Source organism: Megascapheus bottae, chromosome 31 (assembly GCF_031878675.1).
Source record: "Megascapheus bottae isolate mThoBot1 chromosome 31, mThoBot2.hap1, whole genome shotgun sequence".
Taxonomy (NCBI): Eukaryota; Metazoa; Chordata; class Mammalia; order Rodentia; family Geomyidae; genus Megascapheus; species Megascapheus bottae.
Window position 1 is genome coordinate 12,077,664 of NC_143539.1, and position 24,164 is coordinate 12,101,827.

Below are 24,164 nucleotides of genomic sequence, written 5' to 3' on the forward strand. Positions count from 1 at the left end.
TTTGTTATCTGATATATTGAATTTATTTGTATTTGGTTATTTGAAATTTGATAGGGTAGGGGGGAAAACCAAGATGGGTGGGGGGTGTGGGGGGGAGGGTAATGGGTACCAAGACATGTGAAAGGGTATCAATGTATGTGAATTAATGCACCTTCTATCTGGCAAATATCATGTAACCCTTTTACTAATTACAATAAAAAAAAGAAAAAAAAAGATACAGGCAGATAAATGGAGACCAACAAGAGAGACAGATAGATGGACAGAGAGACATACACAGATAGATAGATAGATAGATAGATAGATAGATAGATAGCCAATAGTATACAGCAATATAATGAGAAACTATATAACATAAGAGTTCAATAATCTGCCAGCTGCAACACAGAGGCACAGAGGTCCAGGAGAACTGGGGTATCATTCAGCTCATATGTGAAGTCTTGTACACTAGGGGAGCCAATAGCAGAGACTGCAGTGTGAGCTGGGATGGAGGTACCATGAAACATCTCACCTCACCAAGGCCCACGCGGCCCCCCACGGGCTGCTCCTGATATGGAGGATGGGCACTTCCAGTCCCTGTCTAGACGGGGAATTCGTCAGATACTGTTTCAAAGTCCAATCAATCCTTCTCCCCACCATACCCCTCTTCTTCTCCCCTGCATCACTTCCCATTTCTAGCCTCTCTTCTCTTCTTCCTCTCCTTTTCTGTCTCGTATCCTCTCTCTATCTTCCCCTCTTTCCTCATCTCCTCCCTCTTCTCCCTCTTTGCTTTCCTTTCCCCCATCACGTTCCCCCTTTTCCTTCTTCTATCACTTTCTCTCCTTATCCTTGCCTTTCTCTCAATTCTCCTCTGTCTACTTCTCTCCTTCACCTCATGCCCGCACTCCCTCCCTCCCTCCTTCCTCCTCATGATCATCATCATCATCATCACAACTATGACCATAGCCATTATTATCGAAGCTGCATCCAGTTAGACTTCCCAGAAAATTGCTTTGGGTTTTTTTTTTGTCAGTGCTGACTGAAAGCATCTCTTTAAATTCCCATTTGCTTTTGCCTACTGTGCACAATATGGATTAATTTAACCATTTAACTTTACTTAATCACTGAACTATTTAACTGGATCTCTTCTACAAGACATGTTCAAACTTGCCAGTTCATTTACCATCTTCAATGGCCTTGAGAAAACATAATAACTTGAACAAAGAGATCTGTTCTCTACTGACCAGAGAAATTTGTGCCTGGAGGTATAGATAAAATAGGAGAGAGCTATTCAGGAGGCTAGTCTGGATTGGAGGATCTGAAGATTGCTGTTCAAAGTCAGCCCAGGCACAAAAGTCCTTGAGACTCTTATCTCCAATGAACCACCAAAAACCCAGAAGTGGACCTGTAGCTCGGTGATAGAGCAACCTTGAATGAAATAAAGGTGAGGGACAGTGCCCAGGTTTTGAGTACCAGCATAAAACAACAATCACAACAACAATAAAAATAATAGAGAAGAAGGAAAAAAAGATGAGGACATAAGGGAAAAGGACTGTTTTATTAAATATGATGATTTCATGAAAGGTTAGTAAATGGTGTGTATGTGTGTGTGTGTGTGTGTGTGTGTGTGTGTGTGTCTGTGCGCGTCACTGTCCTTTAGGTTTTTCGCTCGAGGCTGGCACTCTGCTACTTAAACCAAACATCTTCGAGATTGTTGGTAGTTCATTGGAGATTAGTCTTATGCATTTCTCTGCTCCGATTGGCCTTGAACCTTCATCTTTAGATATCAGCATCCTGAGTAGCTAGGATGATAGGCATGAGCCACCAACAACTGGTTTTTGCTGTGATTCCTGAATAAACTCTAAACAGGTGGTCTAACAAGCAGGTTAGCTGTGCATCTGCTTTCCCTGAAAGGGTCAGAGGCAATCACACTTAACTTAGAATCATCTTTATTTTATTAGAAAACACAACGTCACTAGTATTCTTCATTCAAGCACTGTATGGTATAGAGTCATGAGTCACTTTACTGGAAATGAGAGAGAGAGAGAGAGAGAGAGAGAGAGAGAGAGAGAGAGAGAGAGAGAGAGAGAGAGAGAGAGAGAGAGAGAGGGGGGGGGGAGGGAGAGAGAGAGCGCGAGAGAGTTCACAGAAGCTTCGTTCTAGAGGATTTTCTATAGGTGTGACAATCAGCTGACTGTCATGAGATAAGATGGTCTTCCATAATAGGTCATGATCTCAGTATAATTACTCTTTATAGATTTTTTGTCAGTCCTAAAGCTTGAATTTAGGACCTGGGTGCTATCTCTGAGCTACTTTTTACTCAAGTCTAGCACTCTATAGCTTTGAGCCACAGATCTTCTTCCAGTTCTCTGGTGGTTTATTGCAAATAAGCGTCTCATGAACTTTGCTGCCTGTGCTGGCTTCAAATTGCAGTCCTCAGATCTCAGCCTCCTGAGAAGCTAGGGTTACAGATGTGAGCCACTGGCCCCAGCAACTTCAGTCCTTTGGGTGTTTTTTTGTTAATTTTTGGTTAGAGTTTTGTAGTTTTTGGCTTTGGATGGGCCTTGGACAATTGATCGTCAGAATGGAGGCTGCGAGCATATGTGATCATGCCTGGCTTGTTTGTAAGATGATATTTTTTGGATAACTTTTTATCCTAGTTGGTCCTGAACCTCAATCCTGTTGATGTCTGCCTCCTGAGCAGCTAGGGTTAGAGCTATACATGATTGGGTGATTTTCCCTACTTCACAAGTCAACGATCTTAGCAGAGATCATAAAGCCTAACCAGCATGAATGGTTAATCAAGGTGGGATTCACAGGAACCTGTAGGACACTGTGCCTGTGTTGGCAGCCTTTAGATTAGCTTTTCTAGCTCTCTAGTCAGGGTATTTGGGCCTGGCGTATCTCCTGTGTAGCTGGATGCTGGTGACTCACACAGAGTCCAGACTCCTCAGGAGATTGAAAGCTGAGGATCATGGTTTGAAGCTATCCTGGGCAGACAAATCTGAGATTTTTATCCCTAAAGAAAGAAGCCAGAAGTGGAGGTGTGATTCAAGTGTTAGACATCAGCTTTGAGAGAAAAATCCAGGTAAGAGCTTGATGCCCTGAGTTCAAGCCCCACTGCTGGCACCAAAAGGAAAACGAAACAAACAAAAACAGTCGTGAACCATTTATCCTGCTCTTACACTGCCCAAGTACTTTGAAAAATAAAACAAAAACAAAAAAAAATCACTAATGGCAAGCTTCAGGGAAGAGGATCACTTTAAAATCCATAAAGAAGGCTGGATGAGACTCTTATCTCCAATTAAGCACTCAAAAACTGGAAACAGAGCTGTGGTTCAAATGATAGAGCACTAGCCTTGAGCAAAAAAACTCAGGGACAGCACTCAGACACGGAATTCAAGCCTCAAGACTCAAACACACACACACACACACACACACACACACACACACACACACATTGTGTAGAGTAGATTTTGTGTATATTATTAACCAGTCAACAACATAGCCCCAAATACTGTCAGGAATTCATAAACCAAATCTATACAGTTTCTTTTGACTTTGATTAAGTCAAAAGAATAATTCTGAATAACTCACCATATTCAGGCTAGCTGTCCTGCTGCTGTGTTCAGGGGGCATCTGCTGGCTCCCCCAGAGCTCTCCTTCTCCTGGTTGACTGAAGGAGAAGGACTACAGGATTCAGCTTGCTCTGCTTCCCCTGACAAAAGTGTACATACTGTGAAGACCACACTAGGACTCAAACTCCTGGGTGCTGCCTGCCCAATGAGGAGCCTCAGAGGAGAAGCCACTCTTCTCAAAGATATCATCCCACACCACCCTCTGTAAGTCCCACTCACAGCCCTTCCTTTTCTGCTTTAGGTCCCAGAAGTGATGGAAGATGGCCTTGCAATTACTATTGGTTGCCACACTCTAGCTTCCCTCTTGTCAAGTGTCTTTTCCTGAATTACTCAGATGATGTTTCCTGTCTGTCTTTTTGTCAGCAACTTTCTAGCTCTATCATTATGGGTTCTTTTGGTCCCTTTCCTTTGGGTATAAGATTTCCAGTATGCTACCATTCTATTGATTGGAAATGACAGGAGCTCTATGATCAGCCATACCACTTTTGGACATCTACAAGTCAAGATACAGTGGAGGCATTCACACATCATCTTCACTGCACTATTCACAATAGCTGAGTTAAGGAAACGATCCAGATGCCCTACAATGGATGAGTGGATCAAGAAAATGTGATATGTGTAATGGAATAGCGATATATACATACATGATATATTATAATGTGCATGGCAACTATATATGGTGTGATATAATCTATATCATAATATAATATAGGTCATATATTGTGCCTATGATATATCATAATCAAATATATACATATATCATATAATATATAATTAATAATAATAGATAACTTTAAATATAAGAATTTTTATTCATCTATCAGAAAGAATAATGTTTACATTTGCAGGGAAATGTATACAACTAGAAAAAATGATATTAAGTCAGGCTCTGAGAGACAATGGTACACATATTTTCTCACATGTGTAAGTTAAATCTCAGATAAAAACATACAAAATAATATATACAGAGTCATATGCATATATACACAAATAAGTTAACCAAAAGATGCTATACTCAGGAGAGAAGTCCAGTGGTTTAACTCCTCTCCTCTAAACAACAGATGAATCATTTAACAAAATGAATACCAGGGAGCTGAAATATATTGAGTGGGCACAGAGGAGTGACACATGAATAAAAGTAGGAGAAACACATGCTATCATCATATTCAACATATATTATGTGTATACAATATATTATATAAATATAAAACTAAATAGGGCTGGGAACATGGCTTAATGATAGAGTGCTTGCCTAGCATGCATAAAGCCCTGGATTCGAGTCCTCAGTACTACATAAATAGAAAAAGCCAGAAGTGCAATGTGGCCCAAGTGGTAGAATGTTAACCTTGAGCAAAAGAAGGTCAGGGACAGTTCCTGAGCCCTAAGTTCAAACCCCAGGGCTAGCAAAATTAAAAAAAAAGGAGAAGTGAATAAATAAGACTGCATAACTTGAGAATAGGGGTGTGGTGGAGATGAGGGAGAATGATGATATGGATCAAAATGCATTTGAACTTATAACCTGACCTGTGGAATTGACACTCATTTGTACAACTACTCAATAAAAAATAATTTTAAAAGGAAATTAATCCAGACCAGTCAAATGAGAACAAAGTAATAAAAAATGAAAGTGATTTCCAGATGTAGAGTGTGGAAGTTCAAAATCATGATGATTTTGTGCGTGTATGTATTCCAGTCCTCTGTCTTGAACTCAGGCCCAGGCTCTGTCTCTGAGCTTCTTTTGCTCAAGGCTAGCACTCTACCATATCTCCATTTCTGGTTTTTTTTTGTTGTGGAGGTGTTGTTTTGGGTGATATATTGGTGATAAGAGTCTCAGACACTTTTTCCCAGGTTGGCTTCAAACCATCTTCAGATCTCAGCCTCTTGAGCAGCTAGGATTATAGGCTTGAGTCAACAGCATCATGAAGATTTTTTTTTAAAAAAAAACCCTTTCCCTATTTTTAACCTCTGCTTTCCTTGGAAGCAGATTGTCACAGAGCAGGTTAGCCCACATGTTGAAAAAGATAGCCTCTGATACCTATAGCTCCAACCACTCCCACAATTAACCTCAATGCAAAGTTGCTATTCCTTTCCCACAGTTCTGCCCAGAACACAAAGCAGGCTCTGCTCACCATGTCTGAATCAATGGTCCTCTGGATGATGGCACCAAAAATCCAAGTCAGGAGACAGATATTTCCATCTAGAAGCCGAGGAAAATGGGGAAGAGGAAGTTTGTCTAAAGAAACAGGTGTTTTGTTTTCTACCTGACAGGAAAAACATAATATCAAGGACTTTGGAGTTTCCTGGATCTATGCCTGAAAAATCACATTAATTTTTATTTATTTTATTCCTTAGACTGATTTTAATTGAGTTCCCATCATTTTCAATCAACAGAATGCAACTAATGTAATAAAAACCTTAATACCCAAAGGAAAAGAGCAAAGAATGCCAATAACTTGATAGCTCTGCCCCCATAACCCCAAAGTCCTTAAGAACAGTTCATACCCAGACAGGCACCATTGGCTCATGCTTATAATCCTAACTTCTCAGGGGGCTGAGATCTGAAGATCATGGTTCAAAGCTCACCCTTGCAGAAAAGCCCATGAGACTCTTATCCCCCATAAGCCAACTTAAAGCCAAAAATGGAGGTGTGGTTCAAGTAGTAGAGTATCAAGTCTCAAGTGGAAAAGCCAAGTGAAAGCTAGAGGCCTTGAGTTCAAGTCCCAGAAGCAGCACAAATAATAATGAATCCAAAACTCTGTGTGTATATGTATGTATTACGTGCATGCACCCACATGCATGCCAGTCCCTGAGCTTTTGTGCTCAGGGACACTAGCTCTGCCATTTTGAGCCATAGCTCTATTTCTGGCTTTCATTGGAAATAATCTCACAAATTTTCTTGCCAGGGCTGGATTTAAACTTTGATTATCAGATCCTAAATACCTAGAATTATGGGCATAAGCCACCAGCATCTACCAGACAGTTTTCTAAGTGTTTAATATTTTTTAATTGAACAGAAAATAGCCTAAAAACAGCCAAGTGATTCTCTGTCATCTTTTCTTTTCATCAAAGAATAGGATGAATCCTCAGGAACACCAAGGCATCTTTATAACTTGCTTTACAGTGAGGGATAAAGAACATAGAGAAATCTACAGGGTTGGGGATTTAGTTCAGTGGAAGAAGACTTGCCTGGCAAGTGCAAAGCCCCCAGTTCAGTCCTCAGCTCTGGAAAAAAAATGAAGCAGATATAGAAATCTAGGTGCTGATGACTAGCTGCAATCCTACTTACTCAAGAGGCTGAGATTTGACCTAATCACCAAGTTCCAACTCCAACAGACCTCATGTTTGGAGAGTGAGTACAGAGGTTAGGGTAATGAGCAGAACAGAGGCTTAGTCCTGTTGTTTTGTCCAGGCTTTGAGTCACTTCAGAGCACTGGTGCATTGTAAATGATTTGGGTTTAATGTGTCCGTTAAGCTCATGTTGAGCGGTCATATCTGTTGTGAGGTATTAAAAGGCAGTTTTGAAGTGGTATTGAGGTCATGAGGGCTTTGTCCTTCGTCCTCATTAATGAGTTAATCCAATGGGTTCATGGAATTAGGAATTATCTGCAAAGTGCATCTACCATACAAACCAAACCAGCTTGACTGCCTGGTGTGTACACACACACACACACACACACACACACACACACACACACACATCCATAATGCCTGTGTCTCTGTTAAACATCATCTTGTTTCTACTATGGAAGACTTTCTCAGTACAGGTGTTGATTAGTTCTTGATTCAGACAACATTGTTACCTCTATAAAGGAATTTTCTAAGGAAAGGTTCTGATTGGTAGAATAGAAGGCTTTTCTCAAGAAAGGTTTTGGGCTGGGAATGTGATTTAATGATAGAGTGCTTGCCTAGCATGAATGAAGCTTTGGGTTCAATTCCTTAGTACCACATAAACCAGAAAAGCTGGAAGTAGCACTGTGGCTCAAGTTGTAAAATGCTAGCCTTGAGCAAAAGGAGCTCAGGGGAAGTGCCGAGGCTCTGAGTTCAAGCTCCAGGACTGAAAAAAAAAGGTTCTGACAGTTGTTGGCATCATTGTTATTTCTAGCATTGAAGTCTCTCAGGAAAAGATCTGATTGGTAATTTACTCCAACACCATTGTTCCTCTCAGTGGAGAAATTTTTCAGAAAGATTGACTGGTTATTTACCTGATAATTTTACTTCTAGTGTGGGAGATTTTCCCAGGAATGGGTTGGCTTTGTCATTTACTGTAACATTTTTTATTCCTCGTGTGTAAGGCTGTAGGAAAGGCTCTGATTGGACATTTACTCTGACATTAATTCACATTAGAAGTATAGTATGAAAGGCTCTCAGGAAGGGTTTTAAATTGTTCAACTACTCACATCCTTCTAGTGTAGATGGCTCTTAAGACAGGCTCTGATTGGTTGCTTACTCTAGCATCATTGTTAATTCTAGTGTGGAAAGTATCTCAAAAAAGGTTCTGACTGGCCCTTTACGTATGTTATGAGTTTGTATTTCTGTCTTTATTCTTTCCTCTGGACTATCTGCAAAGAAAGCCTGGCCTTAAGATGAGACAAAAGACTTGATTTCTGTTAAAACTCCCACATGCTTAAGGGAGAAGAAGAAGTGAAGTTTGTCTCCTGAGGATCTTGAATAGACCTGGCTCCAGGCAGAGCAAGTCTGGCTCTTTTTTCTTACCCCTACCTCCACTGCCAGAGAAGCAGCCTTGAACTGAAATACCTGATGACCCAGTTGGTACTGGAATTAAAGCCTTAACAAAGAGGCAGAGAGGCAGAGAGGCAGAGAGAGGAAGAGGGAGAAGGAGAAGGAGAGAGGGGGGAGGGGGAGAGGGAGAAGGAGAGGGAGGGAGGGAGGGGAGAGAGAGAGAGAGAGAGAGAGAGAGAGAGAGAGAGAGAGAGAGAGAGAGAGAGAGAGAGAGAGAGAGAGAGAGAGAGAGGCACAGAGACACAGAGAAAGAGACAGAGTCAGACAGGGACAGAGAGACAGCAAAACAAATAGAGAGAGAGAGAGACAGACAGACAGACAGAAGACAGACAGACAGACAGACAGACAGACAGTGGAGTACCCATGATTTATCCTCAGGAGGCTGAGAATCCTGGTTCAAAGCCAGCCCAGTCAGCGAAGTCCATGAGACTTTTATCTCCAATTTATCACACACACACACAGCAAAAGTGAAAGTATGGCTCAAGTAGTAGATTAGCAGCCTTGAGCAAAGACGTTAAGGGTAGCTGCTAGGCACTGATCTCGAGTCCTAGTACCTGTTGAAAAATAAAAAAAAAAAGAAGGAAGGAAGGAAGGGAGGGAGGGAGGGAAGGAGAGAGGGAGGGAGGAGATAACGAAAGGAAAAGAAAAGGTTCTGAGGAGAACAAAATTCAGAGTGAGTGAGAATTTTGGCATTGGAGAATTCAAGATGAAATTATTTAATTTTCAGCAAACATATAGACTGTGTGTCACTGGGGGACAATGCCCTCATAAACACTCATGTACGCATACACACAATTATAATCTGGGTAATAAGCAACATCATTTCTTCCCTAAGAGACAAATGTGTATGTGTTGTGAACAGCCACAAGGTAGCTTCTTTCTTACCTAGGAACCAGAAGTTAGTAGGGAGAATCCTGCTAAGAGGCAAAGGATCCCTCTGGATCCTCTATGAGGGAGATGGGGACAGGACAGCAGGTTCTACCCTCAGCCAGGCCTGTCCATGCTTCCTAGACATAGAACTGTGGGGTTCTAGCCAAACACAAAGCAGCTTTTAGACCCTAGATCAGAGGAAAGAACATATAAAACCACATAAAATTGGGCATTTTTTAAATTAAAACTTTATTGATATGGAACAATCGCCATTATTAACAATGGCCAACAAAAATGCATTCCACACAGTTGCATTTTAGCAAGCATACATGTATGTGAACACATGCACACACACAGACACATATCCACCAAAAGACTTGGAAAAATATGATGCTTTTTGTTGTTATTGTCTCCTAAATTTCCATAGCTGATAATAAATCATAGTTTAAAAATAATAAGTCATCATTTGGTTTTGTTTCATTTTGTCTTATTTCCTTATTTTATTTCTGTGTGGGTAGTGAGGCTTGTACTCAATGTTAGCACTACCACCTCCACTTTCAAATAGTCATTAATAATAACAACAACAACCACATCTGGGATTTCTGTTCCATGGTAGGCATGAGATAGGAGACATTCTAAGAAAAAAATACTATGAGTTATTATCTAGAATACATTTTCTGTAACTGGGGTTCTTAATCTGAATCTCAAAACTAATATGTGCATGTGTGTTAATGCACCCAAGTGAAGTTGGGTTTCCTGTTTAGAAAAATGATTTGTCTTTTTTCCTTTTTCTTTTCTTTAAATTATATTTAAATAATTGTACAAAGGAGTTGCCATTTAAAAAAGCAATTTATGGGTGGAGTTTGCCCTGGTGGTAAGAGTGCTTACCTAGCATGCACAAAGACCAGGGTTTAATTCCTTGGTACCACATACCTAGAAAAATGCTGGAAATGGTGCTGTGGCTCAAGTGGTAGAGCACTAGCCTTGAGAAAAAAGCCCAAAGACAGTGCTTAGTCCCTGAGTTCAAGCCCCAGGACTGGCAAAGAAAAAAAAAAGCAGTTTATGAATACAATGCATCTTGATCAGTGTCACCCCTTTTATTATTCTCCTCCCACTCCCATTTGGTTTTTTTCTTTCTTTCTCTCCCTCGCTCTTTTTATTCAATCAGTGATTTAATTATGAGAAAAAGGAATCATGTTAAAATTGCACCAGGCACCCTGGTCCAGAAGGCCTGAGAATGGAAATACAATTATACATTGTAATAAAACCTAGCAGAACACTTGCCAGCACCGGTTCAAAGCATTCAGCACTGCTTTTGGAGAGGCATAAACAATGCACAGACCTGTAATTGCTGTGTCAGTCATAGTACCCATTCGGAATATCAAGTACCACTCTGGGCCGCTGGATTTCCAGCTTTAGACAGGAAACAAAGCCACACTGTCCTCTGCTGGGAGGACTCCAGATTCCAGACAGCCATTCTTAGGAGTCCTGCCTTTTGACCTCCATCAACTCCTTCCTCACTTCTGCCCTCAACATGTCAGCAAGTACAAGCCAGCTGTCCCACAAGAAGAGAGAGAGAGAGAGAGAGAGAGAGAGAGAGAGAGAGAGAGAGAGAGAGAGAGAGAGAGAGAGAGAGAGAGAGAGGAGGGAAGGGAAGAAGGAAAGAAGGAGGGTAGGGATGGAGGGAGGAAGGAAGGAAGGAAGAAGGATGGAAGGAAGGGAGGGAGGAAAAAGGGAAGGAAGGACAGAGGAAAAAAGGAAGAAAGAAAGGAAGGAAAACAGTTAGGTAGATAGGGATTAAACGTGGCAGAAATAGCATGTGGCAGATAACACGTGGCTCACTATACCACTTTTTGTTCCTGTAAGTGCAAGCCATTGAGCAATCACACAAAGCTCAGGGGAGGAGATATGGGGGGACCCTGTTGTATAAACACTGCCCACTGAAAAGAATCCACTGAATTCCTCTCTGCAGGCCCCTCTCCAATGGTAAGTCTTGCTACTTTTGTACTTTCCTTTTATTTTTAAACACTTAATTAATTCTTTAATTGAACAGATACAATCTGTATCCCTAGATGGCCTCACAGTTCCCACCCAGATGTTAACTTCTGATGAATCCAAGTCAGAAAAAAAGATACCCATAATCCCTATCTTCCCAGCTAATGCACCAAATATGTCACTGGAAATTTGGGGCAGCAAAGTTGGCTTCAGTCCTTGCACAGAGTAAGAAAGGAATCCAAGTAAGACATGTACACAGGAGAAGATAAGAGGAGAGTTCATTAGAAAAGAAATATGACCGAGAAAGTGAGCGCATGGTATAGGCATACCACAGGGTAAAAACAAAGTATGGCAGCCCACTTCAGCCATATTGGTTAAATATGGAGAACTGGAATCACTGAAGGTATCTTTCTGATTGGGTGGGTCTCCTTCCTGTTTCCTATAAGATTGTGGCACCAAAAGTTTACTGTCCTGTCCTGATTTCCCTCATCCTGGCACCCTGCTCTCATTTCCTTGGCAGGCAGGTTGTCCTCCTATCCTACCATCTGGAATTCCCTGATTGACTACTTTTCTACTAATCCACATCATTGTCAGTGACAGGGTCTGTGGGTAGGTTTTGCTTGTTCAACCCTGCTCAGGGGACCCCAGCTAATGACCCATGGATGCCATTCTCTCTGGAGCAGTGCATGACTGCAATACTGGCATTCTGGAGATGGAGGCAAGAGGTAGTGATGTTGTGGCCAGCCTGGGTTGCAGAATGAGGCACTGTCTCAAAAGTTTGAATGCTGGGAATGTAGCTCAATAGTAATGCAAGGCTCTGGACTTTATCCTCAGTATTGCAAGACAAAAAAGAGAAGAGAGAGGGGGGGTGGAAAGGAGAGGGAAGGGAAGAGAAGAGAAGAGATGATAGGAAAGGAGAAGAGAGGAAAGGAGAGAGAGGACATGGGAGGAAAGGGGAGGAGAAGAAAAGAGAAAAAGAGAGGAGAGGGGAGGAGAAGTGGGGAGAGGAGGGCTGAGGAGAGGGCAAGTCATTTATGTAACTTTAAAATAACGGACATACCCACTATTAAAACAAACCACAGACTCCATTGACTTATGCCTATAATCCTAGCTACATAGGAGGCTGAGATCTGAGGAGTGTGGTTTGAAGCCAACCAGGGGCAGAAAAGTCCCTGAGCCTATTTTCAACAAATAACCAGCAAAAAGCTGGAAGTGGATTTGTGGCTCACGTGGTAGAGTACCAACTATCCAAAAAGCTCAGGTGTAGTGGTCAGTCCCTGAGTTCAAGCCCCAGAACTGGCACACATACACAAAAGCAATGTTAAAATTACTTGTATATAATGTATATGTTATATAACCCACAATATCCAAAATACCATATCAATGCTTATAGTGCAATACAAGTAATATTCATGGTAATAAACACTTACAATCAGGCATGTACTTTGCCCTTACAAACCCTCCTAAGTGCTTACTTGCCCCTTGGAGCAAATGATTCCAGCCTAAGAAAACACAAGGACCACTGTCCCCCACATGCTTGAGGGGGCCTGGAACCCTAACTTTACCTCCCATTCACAGAGGTAGGGTGGCAAAATCACCACAGGAAGGGTCAGCTCCACACAGGAGAGGCAAGAGGTTCTCCCTGGCCAGAACTTATGGCTTGCACCTATATTTCCAGCTATTCAGGAAGCTGAGATCTGAGGATCAAGGTTCAAAGCCAGCCAAGGCAGAAAAGTCCATGTGATTCTTATGTTCATTAAGAAGCAAAAAAGCCAGAAGTAGAGGCGTGAATCACATGGTTAGAGCACCAACCTTGAGTGATGCTAGTGGAAAAGTATCCCAGGCCCTGAGTTCAAGCCCTAATACTGGCACAGGTGTTTATATTGATGGCTCTGGAGGTTCCCCAAATCCAGTCCCTCCCCTGCTTCCTGCAACAACCCCCTCACCCCCCTCAAACTAGCCATTCTTTACTGCAGCCTACCTGCCCCCTGCGTCCCCTGGCAGAAGATCTTCCCCAAAGAGGCCCAACAGAGCAGTTCAATTTCTACCTGTGAGCTTAAATAGCTGGTTGGATTTGCTATTTGCAAAAGGGGCCTCAGAAGAGAGCTGAAATCCAAAACGCCAAGCCTCCCCAGCCAGCAGTTTAAAGAACAATGCCTTTTGGAGGGGGACCCCTGGACTCCTCCTTGCTGGCCTCTTCTAAACTCAGGGATCCCAAGGTTACCTTCCCTCTACCCACTGACCCTTGACCCCTGATTCTCTACCCAGCTTCTCCTGAATTCTCATTTTCCTCTTTCAGGTCCAGGAAAAAAAAATCCCGTTCCTGAGATCCATTCAACCTTGCCTAAGTTTCCACTCTCTGGTACCTTTAATTTTTCCTCCTTATCTGCTTGTGTGCTTATGTGGGTATGTGTGGGTGTTTGTGACTGTGTCTATTTGTCTGTGCTGGCACTTGAACTCAGGCCTGGACAGTCTTCCTTCACTTTTTTGCTCAAGGCTGATGCTCTATCACAGTTCCAATGCTCGCTGCTGATGAAGAGCTGCTCTCTTCTTCTTCCTCTTCTTCCTCTTCTTCTTCTTCTTCGTCTTCGTCTTCGTCTTCGTCTTCTTCTTCTTCCTCTTCTTTCCTTCTCTTCATCTTCTTTTCTTCTCCTCCTTCTCCTCCTCCTTCTTCTCCTCCACCTCTTTTTTCTTCTCTTCTTTGTCTTCTTCTCTCCTCCTCCTCCTCCTTCTCCTTCTTCCTTCTTCTTGTACATTCTTCTTCCTTCTTTTGGATCATTAGAATTAAGAGTCTTACAGAATTTCCTGCCTGGTCTGGCTATGATCTGCAATCTATACATCTCAGTTTCCTAAGTAGCTAAGATCACAATTGTGAGCCACCAGCACCGGGCATCCTCTTTTCTTTTTACAAACCCAGAACAAGACTTTCCCAGACTATCTCTGTAATATCCCAGCCATTTTCAGGGCCCCTGAACTCCCCAGCAATAGACTCACCAGCACTCAGTAAATCAAGGTAGGAGTCAGTTTAATAGCAGCACAGTGGCTACTCTCTACTTTCGGGCTCATAGAATAGCCCCAACCTTCAGTGGGGCTGAGCTTTAAAAGGTAAACACCACACACAGGTGGTGTCACCATATGACATCACCTTCTGATGCCCATAGTTGAGAACCACAAGGATGAAAGCACACACAGATGATCGTAACTACATGCAGGTGGTCAAGCAGTTTAAGCATTATTTTCAAAAACACGTTGGCAGCTAAGCCTGCCAGGTTCTTACAGTTTCCACCACAGTTACATCCTCACACTTTGCATTTACACTCTGTCCCTTCCAAGTCGTGTGTGTGTGTGTGTGTGTGTGTGTGTGTGTGTGTGTGTGTGTATGATAGTTCAAAGGCTTGAATTCTGGGTCTGGATACTGCATCTGCTGAACTTTTGTGCTTATGGCTTTCCTGCCCCAGCTGTCTTCGAACCATGATCTTCAGCTCTCAACCCCCTGAATAGCTCAGATTATAGGCACGAGTCACCAGAGCCTGACAAGCTTTTACTTTTTCTTTCCCCAACCAGAGCCCTGATCACAGAGATGCGGGTGCCCATCTGCTGTTTAGAAAACCTATCAACATCCCTTTTCCCCACCTATAATTTTTCTGTCAGTTCACAGGTGCCCAAGATTTTTGCCAGGCAGCCCTGACTACTTTGTAGTAAAGTCTGAACATTGCAATCAACTATTGACCATCTGCTAAGGCTGGGAGCTATGGATGTGGGGAGATATGACACCCCTCTACTAGTTACTTGTTTGTAAGCTGAACGTCTGTGTCCAAACCCATCTATGCAGAAATCCTGGGGCAGGTTAACTATGTTAGACCCAAACAGGTGCAGAAAATAGGCAAAGATGGCTAAACATCAGTGCACATTAACTAGAGAGAAAAGCCTGAGGAAAGGGCCTCCAGCCAAAAGCTAGAGTCCATGGCCATTTACAGACTGCAGGGTTTTATAAGAGAAAGCAAATTGGTCACTAAAGGGCATGAAGATGGGGTCTGACTGCCCAGGGGTGACTAAAAGTGAAGAGGGAGTGAGTCCTGGGATGGAGTTGCTATGGAGGTATCTAAGGATATAGCGTGTTCTGGCTTTTTTGCTAGTTAATTGAAGATAAGAGTTTCATGCCTGTGTCGGCTCAAGTTGGATTTGAACTGTGATCCTTAAATCTCAGCCTCTTAAATAGCTAGGATTACAGTCTTAAGCCACTGGCAACCAACTTCATAATCAACTTCTTTTCTTTGAAACAAGAGCTGTGTGTTGCATCTATTCCTTCAACCTAATAGGAACTGAGCACTTACAAGTGAACAACCTTGGCTGGTCCTAGAGACCAGGCTGTACAAAATCAGTAAGGTTAGTACCTCATTAGCGTTTTTATTCTACTTGAGGAGAGACTAAATATGAACATAAAACTGTTATCATAGCAGGGTGCCGGAGACTCACGCTTGTCATCCTAGCTACTCAGGAAGCTGAGATCTGAGGATCATGCTTCAAAAGCCAGGCCAGACAGGAAAGTTCATGACACACTGATCTCCAAGTAACCATCAGAAAAGCTAGAAGTAGAGGTCTGGCTCTAACACTAGAACACCAACCTTGAGCAAAAATTAAGGAACCGTACCCAGGCCCTGGTACAGATTTAAAAAAGAAAAGACAACAGCAAGCTCAATGATTATATGATAAGAATGAGAGGTTTTGTGCAGGTAGGACAAGTTAGGCGGGGTGGTCATTAGGCCTCTCTGAGGAAGAGACAGTTAATTAATTGATGTGTGTATGAAAACACAGACTGACTGACATGGTATCATCTACCATCTGCATCCTTTCTGACTTCTCAGTGTCTCCTCCTGCCCTGCCTGTCAAATCTTTTTCACCTCTGTCTCTTCTGGTCTTAGTTATGATAAGATAAAGGAAGAGTCACAGTATAAGTTGTAAAAAGATTAGAGAGAGGGAGCCAGTCAAATGTAGAGCTCAGAGCTTGAGGTGGGGAGACACTTTGGTGGTGGTGAGGGAGGATTTCATTCTAAGTGCTTGAGAAGGTATAGGACACAGTTGGGCAAGGCAGGCCTGCTGATTGGAGTTGGTAGAAAAGCAGCCAAAGGGGAAATTTTTGCCTGCAGAACTTTCAGATAGCATGAAAAGATGACAAACTCAAATCTGCCTGACAAGGAAATGGGGACAGGGGAGATGCTAAATAAATAAATAAGCAAACAAATGGAAGTAAGGACAAAAGATGGATAAATCTTTGGTGTCACAACTTCACAGGAAACAAAGGAGATCTATTAATCAGAGTGCCATCTGCAAGGCCTTAAAATTCTCAATATCACACAATCAAGCTTGGGAATGAGGAAGACAACCACGATGGCTGAGGTGGGCTGAAATGCTGTCTTCCCTTGAGGTATCTATACCATCTGCTTGCTCTGTCATACTTCTCTTCTAATAAAATTATTTAGGTGGATACTGGGGGCTCAGACTTGTAATTATAATTACTCAGGAGGCTGAGACCTAAGGGCTGTGGTTCAAAGCCAGCTTAAGCAGATACGTGAGACTCTTACTTCTAATTAATGAGCAAAAAAAACCCAGAAATTGAGCGATGGCTCAAGTGGTAGAACACCACCCTTGAGCAAAAAAAGCCCAGCAAAAAAAAGCCCAGTGAGAATGTGAGGCCTTGAGTTCAAGCCTCACTATGAGTGTATACACATACACACACACACACACACACACACACACCACCTAACACCACCAACAACAAAACAAAAGAACTTTACTCATATTTGTATCACCTTTACTTGTGTTTGTATCTTGCTTAAGTTATCTTTGCTGGATGAAAGGACTGAGGTCAACTGGGTGCTGGTGGCTCACGTCTGTAATCCTAGCTACTCAGGAGACTGAGTGAGATCTGAGGATTGCCTTTAGAATCAGATTCTTTTTCAATTTATATAAATAGGTTTAATGTTGGCATGGAATGCAAAAGATTAGAACCTTAAATTCTTTGACTTAAAAAAATCATTAAAATAAATAAAATTAACCAAGACAAAGACTAGAATAATACTACCATGATATGATAATCACATTAAGTAGAAAAGCTTCCATCAAGATTTCAGAGATGTTATAGGTACAGTGCCAGATTTCTAAATGCCATTCAATTAATTTTATAATAATCCGTGTTTCATTAAAATGACTCCAGAGAAAGCATGATTGAGGTTATGAGGGGGGGGCACAAAAAGCAGGTAAAATATATGCTGAGTTGGTAATTCACTTTTTAAAAGTGATGTCCTGTAATATCTTCTTTTGGGTAATTTTAACAAGTAATTGTTAAAATTTACAGAGAACAGAGAACCATATAGTTTTTAGTAAAACATTTATCCTACCTTGCATTTTGTCACATTCTTGTAAGTTTTGTTTCTTGTACTTTTTTGGCAGTACTTTGTGCTTGCTAAGGTGGCTACCACTTGAGCCACACCTATTTCTACTCCATTTAAAAAGCTGCCCAGGTTGTGTCCCAGTATTAGGGTCAAGAATTAGGATCAGTATATAAATATGTATTTATAATAGCCAGTTTATCTCATTTCATATAATATGGTAAAGCCTAATGCCTAATATTTCTTTGGAAGAAAATAAAACCAACACCTACATCTAAGATATGGTATGAAACAATCTTTAGTAAATCTATTTTTTAATGAGCAGCACATAAAGCAGACATGTAAACTTACTAAATGTACTCCACTACTAAGAAATGAAGCCAAAACTTTAGAAAAATACAAGAAAAGATTCAAGTTAAAAATATATTCCTTTGGTTAAAAATCATCCCCTTTATAATATTTATTTGTGATCTAAACTCACAATATGTCCCAGCCCAGAGTAATCTTTTAATGTCATTCCACTTGTATTATAATTCTTTTTATTTCAGTCCAGTCTGTAGGGAGGTCACTTTGTTGCAGCAACAAAATGCTATAACTCTACAAAGAGTAAAGCCTTTTAGCACTGGCTCCTTTGACAATTTTCTTAAGACTTCTACTTTAGGAACCTCCAACACATGTAGTTTTCTTCAGACACTGTGTACCCAAACTTTTTTATAGAAACCAACTTTTTGTGGTAGACATTCAAGAGTAATCTGATAACAGTTCAGTTTCTTGCTTAGTAAAGTGAGAGTCGATAGTAATAATTTGCCAAGCTGTTTCCCTCTGCATTCGCCACTAACAACATCTTCCACTCTTCCTCTCTTAGCACAGGAATGGATGAATTTATGTTCTATAATCAGAATTGCTGTAGCGACAATCTGTCCTAGGGTCACATCTTCTACAACTGTAACATAATAATCCCCAGATTTCATAAATTGCTCAGGACTGACAACTCCAGTCTCTGTCAGCTGTCCCAGTACTTTAAAAAAAAAACCTCTATTTAAGTCAGCAGTACAAAGAGGCCTCAAACCCAAACCTTCTCCAGGGTCTGTTGGAGAAATAGCTGGAGAAAACGTGGCTGTGTTCTCACTTCTTTAAGTAGACTTGGGTCAAACATGGGAGTGTCATTAGGTTTCTGCACTCCCCTCCAGACTCTTCGGATTCTCCCTCTTTGGGCTCCACCGCACCAGATCCGGATCTGGATCTGGCTGCAGTTCCAGGTACCCAGACGTGGCAGAACCCACAGCCCCTGCCCCAACACGCACAGCGCAGACCGACGTCGTTAGAATCAGATTCTTATCTCCAACAAACCATTTAAAAAATCAGAAGTGGAGGGAGCTGTGGTAAAGAACCAGAGTTAAGCAAAAATGTTAAGGAATAGCAAGCAAGCCCCAAGTTTAAGCTTTGGTGCTAGCACAATAAAAATGGACTTAGGTCAACTCAGTTGGCCTCAGTTTCAGGTAACAGGTAAATTTTAGGGAAGTTAGAGATTAACTATGCCTTTTTCTGATTTGGAAAGGTAATAGATTTGTATTTTTTTAAATTTTATACATTTTTGGTTTTGTATACTAGTCCTGGGTCTTGAACTCAGGGCCTAGGCACTATAGCCGAAACACCAAAAAGACAGAAGTAGAGCTGTAATTCCAGTGGTGGAGCACTAACTTTGAGAAAAACCCCAAAACACAAAAGACTAACAGTCAAAAACACAACAACAACAACAAACTAGGAGACAGTTCCAGGCCCAGAGTTCAAGCCTCAGTATCAACACACACACACACACACACACACACACACACACACACACACACACACACACTCCTGACATAAACAACGTAAAGGAAAGAAATTTATATTTGCTCATGGTTTCAGGGAATTTCAATCCAGTCTTTGAGTGCATTGATCCTAAGACAGTTATCAGAGAACATCATGATGAGTTACAGGATGGAGGAGGAGAGTGTTTAGCTCATGACTGACAGGAAGAAGAAAATAATGAAGGGGTTGAGGATCAGTTATAACCTTCCACTTCCTCTAGCTAAGCCCCACTTTCCAGCTTTTCTATAAAAGTGTTACCAGGTAGCTGGTGAACAAAAGTGCAACACAGAAGCCCGTAGGAAATATTTCATATTGAAACCATAACAATATGTAGGCATGCTTATAAACAATCAGTCATTCCTCTATGCCATTTAATTATATACTCTAAGTGGATGATGGGATATGTGAATTATATGCCAATAAAGCTGTTTTAATGAGAAGGAGAAGAGTGAGGAGAATTCAAATAAGATGGGCCAATCTAGGACTCTCTGAGGACCTGAAGTCCTGGGTAAGACAGAGAAGCCCAGGGGGACAGCCAGGCATGATGGGTCACACATCGCCCACATTACTGCTGTTGCCAAGCTGGCTGGAAGGTGCCTAGGAATCAATAGATTCCTCTGGCAAGGAAGATCTCAAGTAATCCGTACAAAGGAAATTTGAAAGGGTTTTACACATCCTTAAAAGTGCACTGTCATCAGTTTCTTGCTCTAACTGTGTGTGTGTGTGTGTGTGTGTGTGTGTGTGTGAGAGAGAGAGAGAGAGAGAGAGAGAGAGAGAGAGAGAGAGAGAGCATATTGTGCCCAGAAACTTGAAGGCCCCCCCCCCCGATAGCCAGAGACCAAAGATCAATGCAAATTGCAATGAGTCGTTTATTGATGAGCTCGAGCACGGGTCTCTGTGCACTGATAGTCGAGTGCAGATCAGAGGTGTTGTCTCTAACCTTGGCCAGGGACCCTAAAAGCTTAGTCGATTTTACCAAGGGGTTGCCAGGATTACATATACAATATTCAACAACTGTACAATTTTTTTGGCTACAATAGTGTAGCTTACTTAGCACCCATTTGCAAAGGTATTTTTTTGATTGTCTGGGGAACTTAATCCCTGCGACCCCAACAATGCCTCAGTTACCTATGTAGGCCTATATACAGATTAATGGGGACATAAGTCTCAGATCCACAAACTTTTCTGAATTTGTGGCTGGTATCAAATCAAACTTTACTCAGTTAGGACTTTAAACTACCCACTATTACAGATGATTGACAAGTTCCTGCCCAGTTATGAAAGGCACGGGCATTAGTAAGGCATGCTTACAAACTATTTTATGACCTCCCAGCTCTGATTAATATTGAATGGCCAAGCATGAGTGACTTTAGGATCTGACACCATTTCTGCCATCCAAGCAGTGGTTTATTTGCTTTCGTCCCAATAGTGTCTCTTTACACTGGGATAAACATTCCACTGGCATTTTACTTTGTTGGTTGCTGGACTTGAACTCAGGGTCTGGGTGCTGTCTCTCAGCTCTCCAGCTCAAGGCTAGCACCCTGCCACTTTTAAGTCCCAAACTCAGGGCCTGAGTGCCGCTCCTCAGCTCTGCAGCTCAAGGCTTGCACTCTGCCACTGTGAGTCCCGAGCTTGGTGCTTGAGTGCTGTCCCCCAGCTTTTCAGCTCAGAGCTAGCACTCTGCTGCCTCGAGCTCCAAAGCAACTCTGCCTTAATAGCACTCTGCTGCCAGATTAGACACCACAGTCTCACAGGGACTTTGCTTTGCCCGGGCTGGCTCAAAACTGTAGCTTTCAGATCAATGAGTCCTACAAAAGGCCATGTTATTCCAATTAACGTAACAAGGTGGTCAACACAGAAATAGTCTCCAAGCATGATCTTACCTGGAATCTCTGGGTTATTTTACAGCATCCAGTAGAGCCTGACAGGACATTTAGCTATGATTTAGTTGATCTTTAGCGGTTTAGTACCTTAATTTTAAAATTTAACTTTATAACTCCTAAAAACTTAGCTCTATTTTTATTATTTTTTAGGTAGCATTTGTAAAGCCGGAGGCCCCATGTTTTACCTGGTTTTCAAGTCTGGCCCCCCTTTTTTAGCAGTCAATAGTCCCCTGGCGCCGCCCAGACCACCTTAGTCTCAGTCACCACGGCTGCTCCCGCATACCTGCGTCCTTGGGAGATAAAGCTACTCCCATCTGTGAACCATACCAAGTCAGCATCTATCTGGTAGTGGCTGGTCAGTCAGGTCCTCTCGCGTCCCGTGGACTTGTGCCTCTGAGCACAAGTACCTCTGAGCAGTCGTGCAATGGGGCCTCCATGTCTGGGTCAGGCAGCAAAGTTGCTGGATTGAGTGTCTGCGGTGCCTGAAAGGAGATTCTAGGTGGGTTGAGCAGCAGACTCTGGTAGTGTGAGAGTCTGGCATTGCTGAGCCATTGGTCACGTGGTTGCTTTAAAATTCCCTCTATTGCATGGGGGGTGATCACACACAGTTCCTGCCCCATAGTTAATCTGCATCCTTGACCAGGAGTGCAGTGGCAGCGACCATCCTCAGACAAGGCGGCCATCCTGCTGCCACTGGATCTAGTTTTTTTGATAAGTATGAGACCAGTCTCTTCCAGGGTCCCAGATATTCAGTTAGGACCCCCTTTGCCACTCCATTCCGTTCATCTTCGTACAAGTGGAAGGGCTTGGTAACATCAGGAAGGCCTAGGGCTGGGGCTGACAGCAAGGCAGTCTTTATCCGCTGAAACGCCCGATCAGCCTCCTCTGTTCATTGGAAGGGCATATGATTTTACCTGAAACCTGGTAAGAGCCAAAGTTACATCTGAATGAGGATTGCTGTCCTTTTGCATGGGCCAGCTGGAAATTGCTATAAGGAGACTCACAAGAGCAAATTAAATAGTAATTAAGTAATTATTTTGGTAGTCCTAATTTTTTTTTCCTTGAAACAAACTTTTAGGACAACTTTACTTTTAAATTTTGTTCAGAAACCATTTTTAATTTTTTTTTAAACTTTTACAATTTTTTTAACTTAAACACTTAACACTTTAGTCTTTATTTGCATTTGAAAAATCTTTAAGGGCTCAAGGAACTCCCTTTGCCTTTTAGAAGAGCCCCCCCCCCCTTTTTTTTGCTGCAGTTAAGATTACTGCCTAGAACTCCAACAGTTTAAACCCAAATAAGTTTTTCCTTAAAGCAAGAACTACAAACATCATCAGTGCACCCAAATTATTACAGAGATAAGCTTTTAAACATTTTTTTAAAATACTAATTACATTACCCAGATTTTACCATCAGATATCCAGTGTCAGTTTGCAAAGAAAAAGAGGACAAAGATGGTCCACTCAGTCCATCTGACCAGGTTTAAATGAACAGCTTCTGTGCCAGCTCGTCGTCTTTTACCATGCGTGGATCCTCCCTTAGGGCCTTTTCCACCATGGGAACCCAGAGCTGCACCTTTGCCAGTTCACCTCTCACCTCTAAAGATGGCCACACTGGACTATTCTGTTTTCCCATTTTTTTTTTCTTGGCATTTGATTACTTAAACAACTTTAGAAGACAGGAAAAGTTTCTGACATTAATAAACAATTTTACATTTAAATTTCTGATACTTATCCTCAAATTTTAACTTAAAATGAATTTTAAATTCCCTAATATCTCTGGGCTAAACAGGATACAATATTTATAATGTAAACAACTCTATGCATTATAATACCAAATTTTTAATGCAGATTTTAGAATCTTTAGAAAAATTCTATTAACTGGTTCCTTTTAAAATAATGTAATAAATAAAATAAAATAATGTAATAATTCTTTGAGACATTGTAAAACATTTAAACCTAATAATTTTTTTAAAGTTTAGGCTTAAATTTACCCAATTGCCTTTGTGTTTCAAGTATGAGTTCATGCATTGTTTTACACAGCATGCTGACAATTTAACCTTGAACATGTTTACTCACACCCATTCATACACACATTTATACTCAAAGATTTTAAAGTGTGCAAAATTATAATATCGGCCGTTTATTTTCCGGAAGTTTAAAAGTTTTGCCAATTTTACTCTTGCAGGTGAAAACCAAGTTTGAAACAAAACTTTTTTACAAGACAACTTAACTGAAATTTATTTTTCCAGAGTTTGTTTCTAATATCAGACATATTTATTTTTGCAGATGAAAATTGGATGGGAGTCTTAAACCTAGGAGAACTAAGACTGAAGCCTGTGTTCTGCCACCAACTGTCTCCAGACTGCCACTTCAGCAGGTTGTTAGGAAAAAGAAAACTAGATTAATCCTGCAGCTACTTCCAGGGTGAAAAAGTAAAATTAAACCTAAGTATCCAGAGCACAAGGAAAGGGGGGACCGAGCCACAACCCGCACAGAAACAGAAACAGATATCTAGTTATCTAGTGGTAAGACGGTGAGAGCCTGTAAGAGAAACTGAAACCGGTTGAAGAGTACAATCAGGGAACTCAGTCCCCGTAAGACACATAACAGTTTTAAACACCACTTGATGAGGCTGCCACCCCCAACGAGCAGACAAACAGCTACAACATTCTTACAAGTTACAAGGTAGAGATCTCACAGTCAGAGGCAGCAGTCAGAGGGGCCCTTCCGTCCCCGAGCAAACCTCACCAGACAGATACAAAGACCAAGAGTAGTCTGCAGAGTCCTCCTCTGCACTCTCCTCCTCCCTCCTGCCCCAGG

General features: G+C 41.7%; 1 pseudogene; it reads right to left on the reverse strand.

The window, feature by feature from the left end:
* Nucleotides 1-17,462: 17,462 nt before the first annotated feature.
* LOC150044040 (glucosamine 6-phosphate N-acetyltransferase pseudogene) lies at nucleotides 17,463-21,962 on the reverse strand (annotated as a pseudogene).
* Between the last annotated feature and the right edge of the window lie 2,202 nt (nucleotides 21,963-24,164).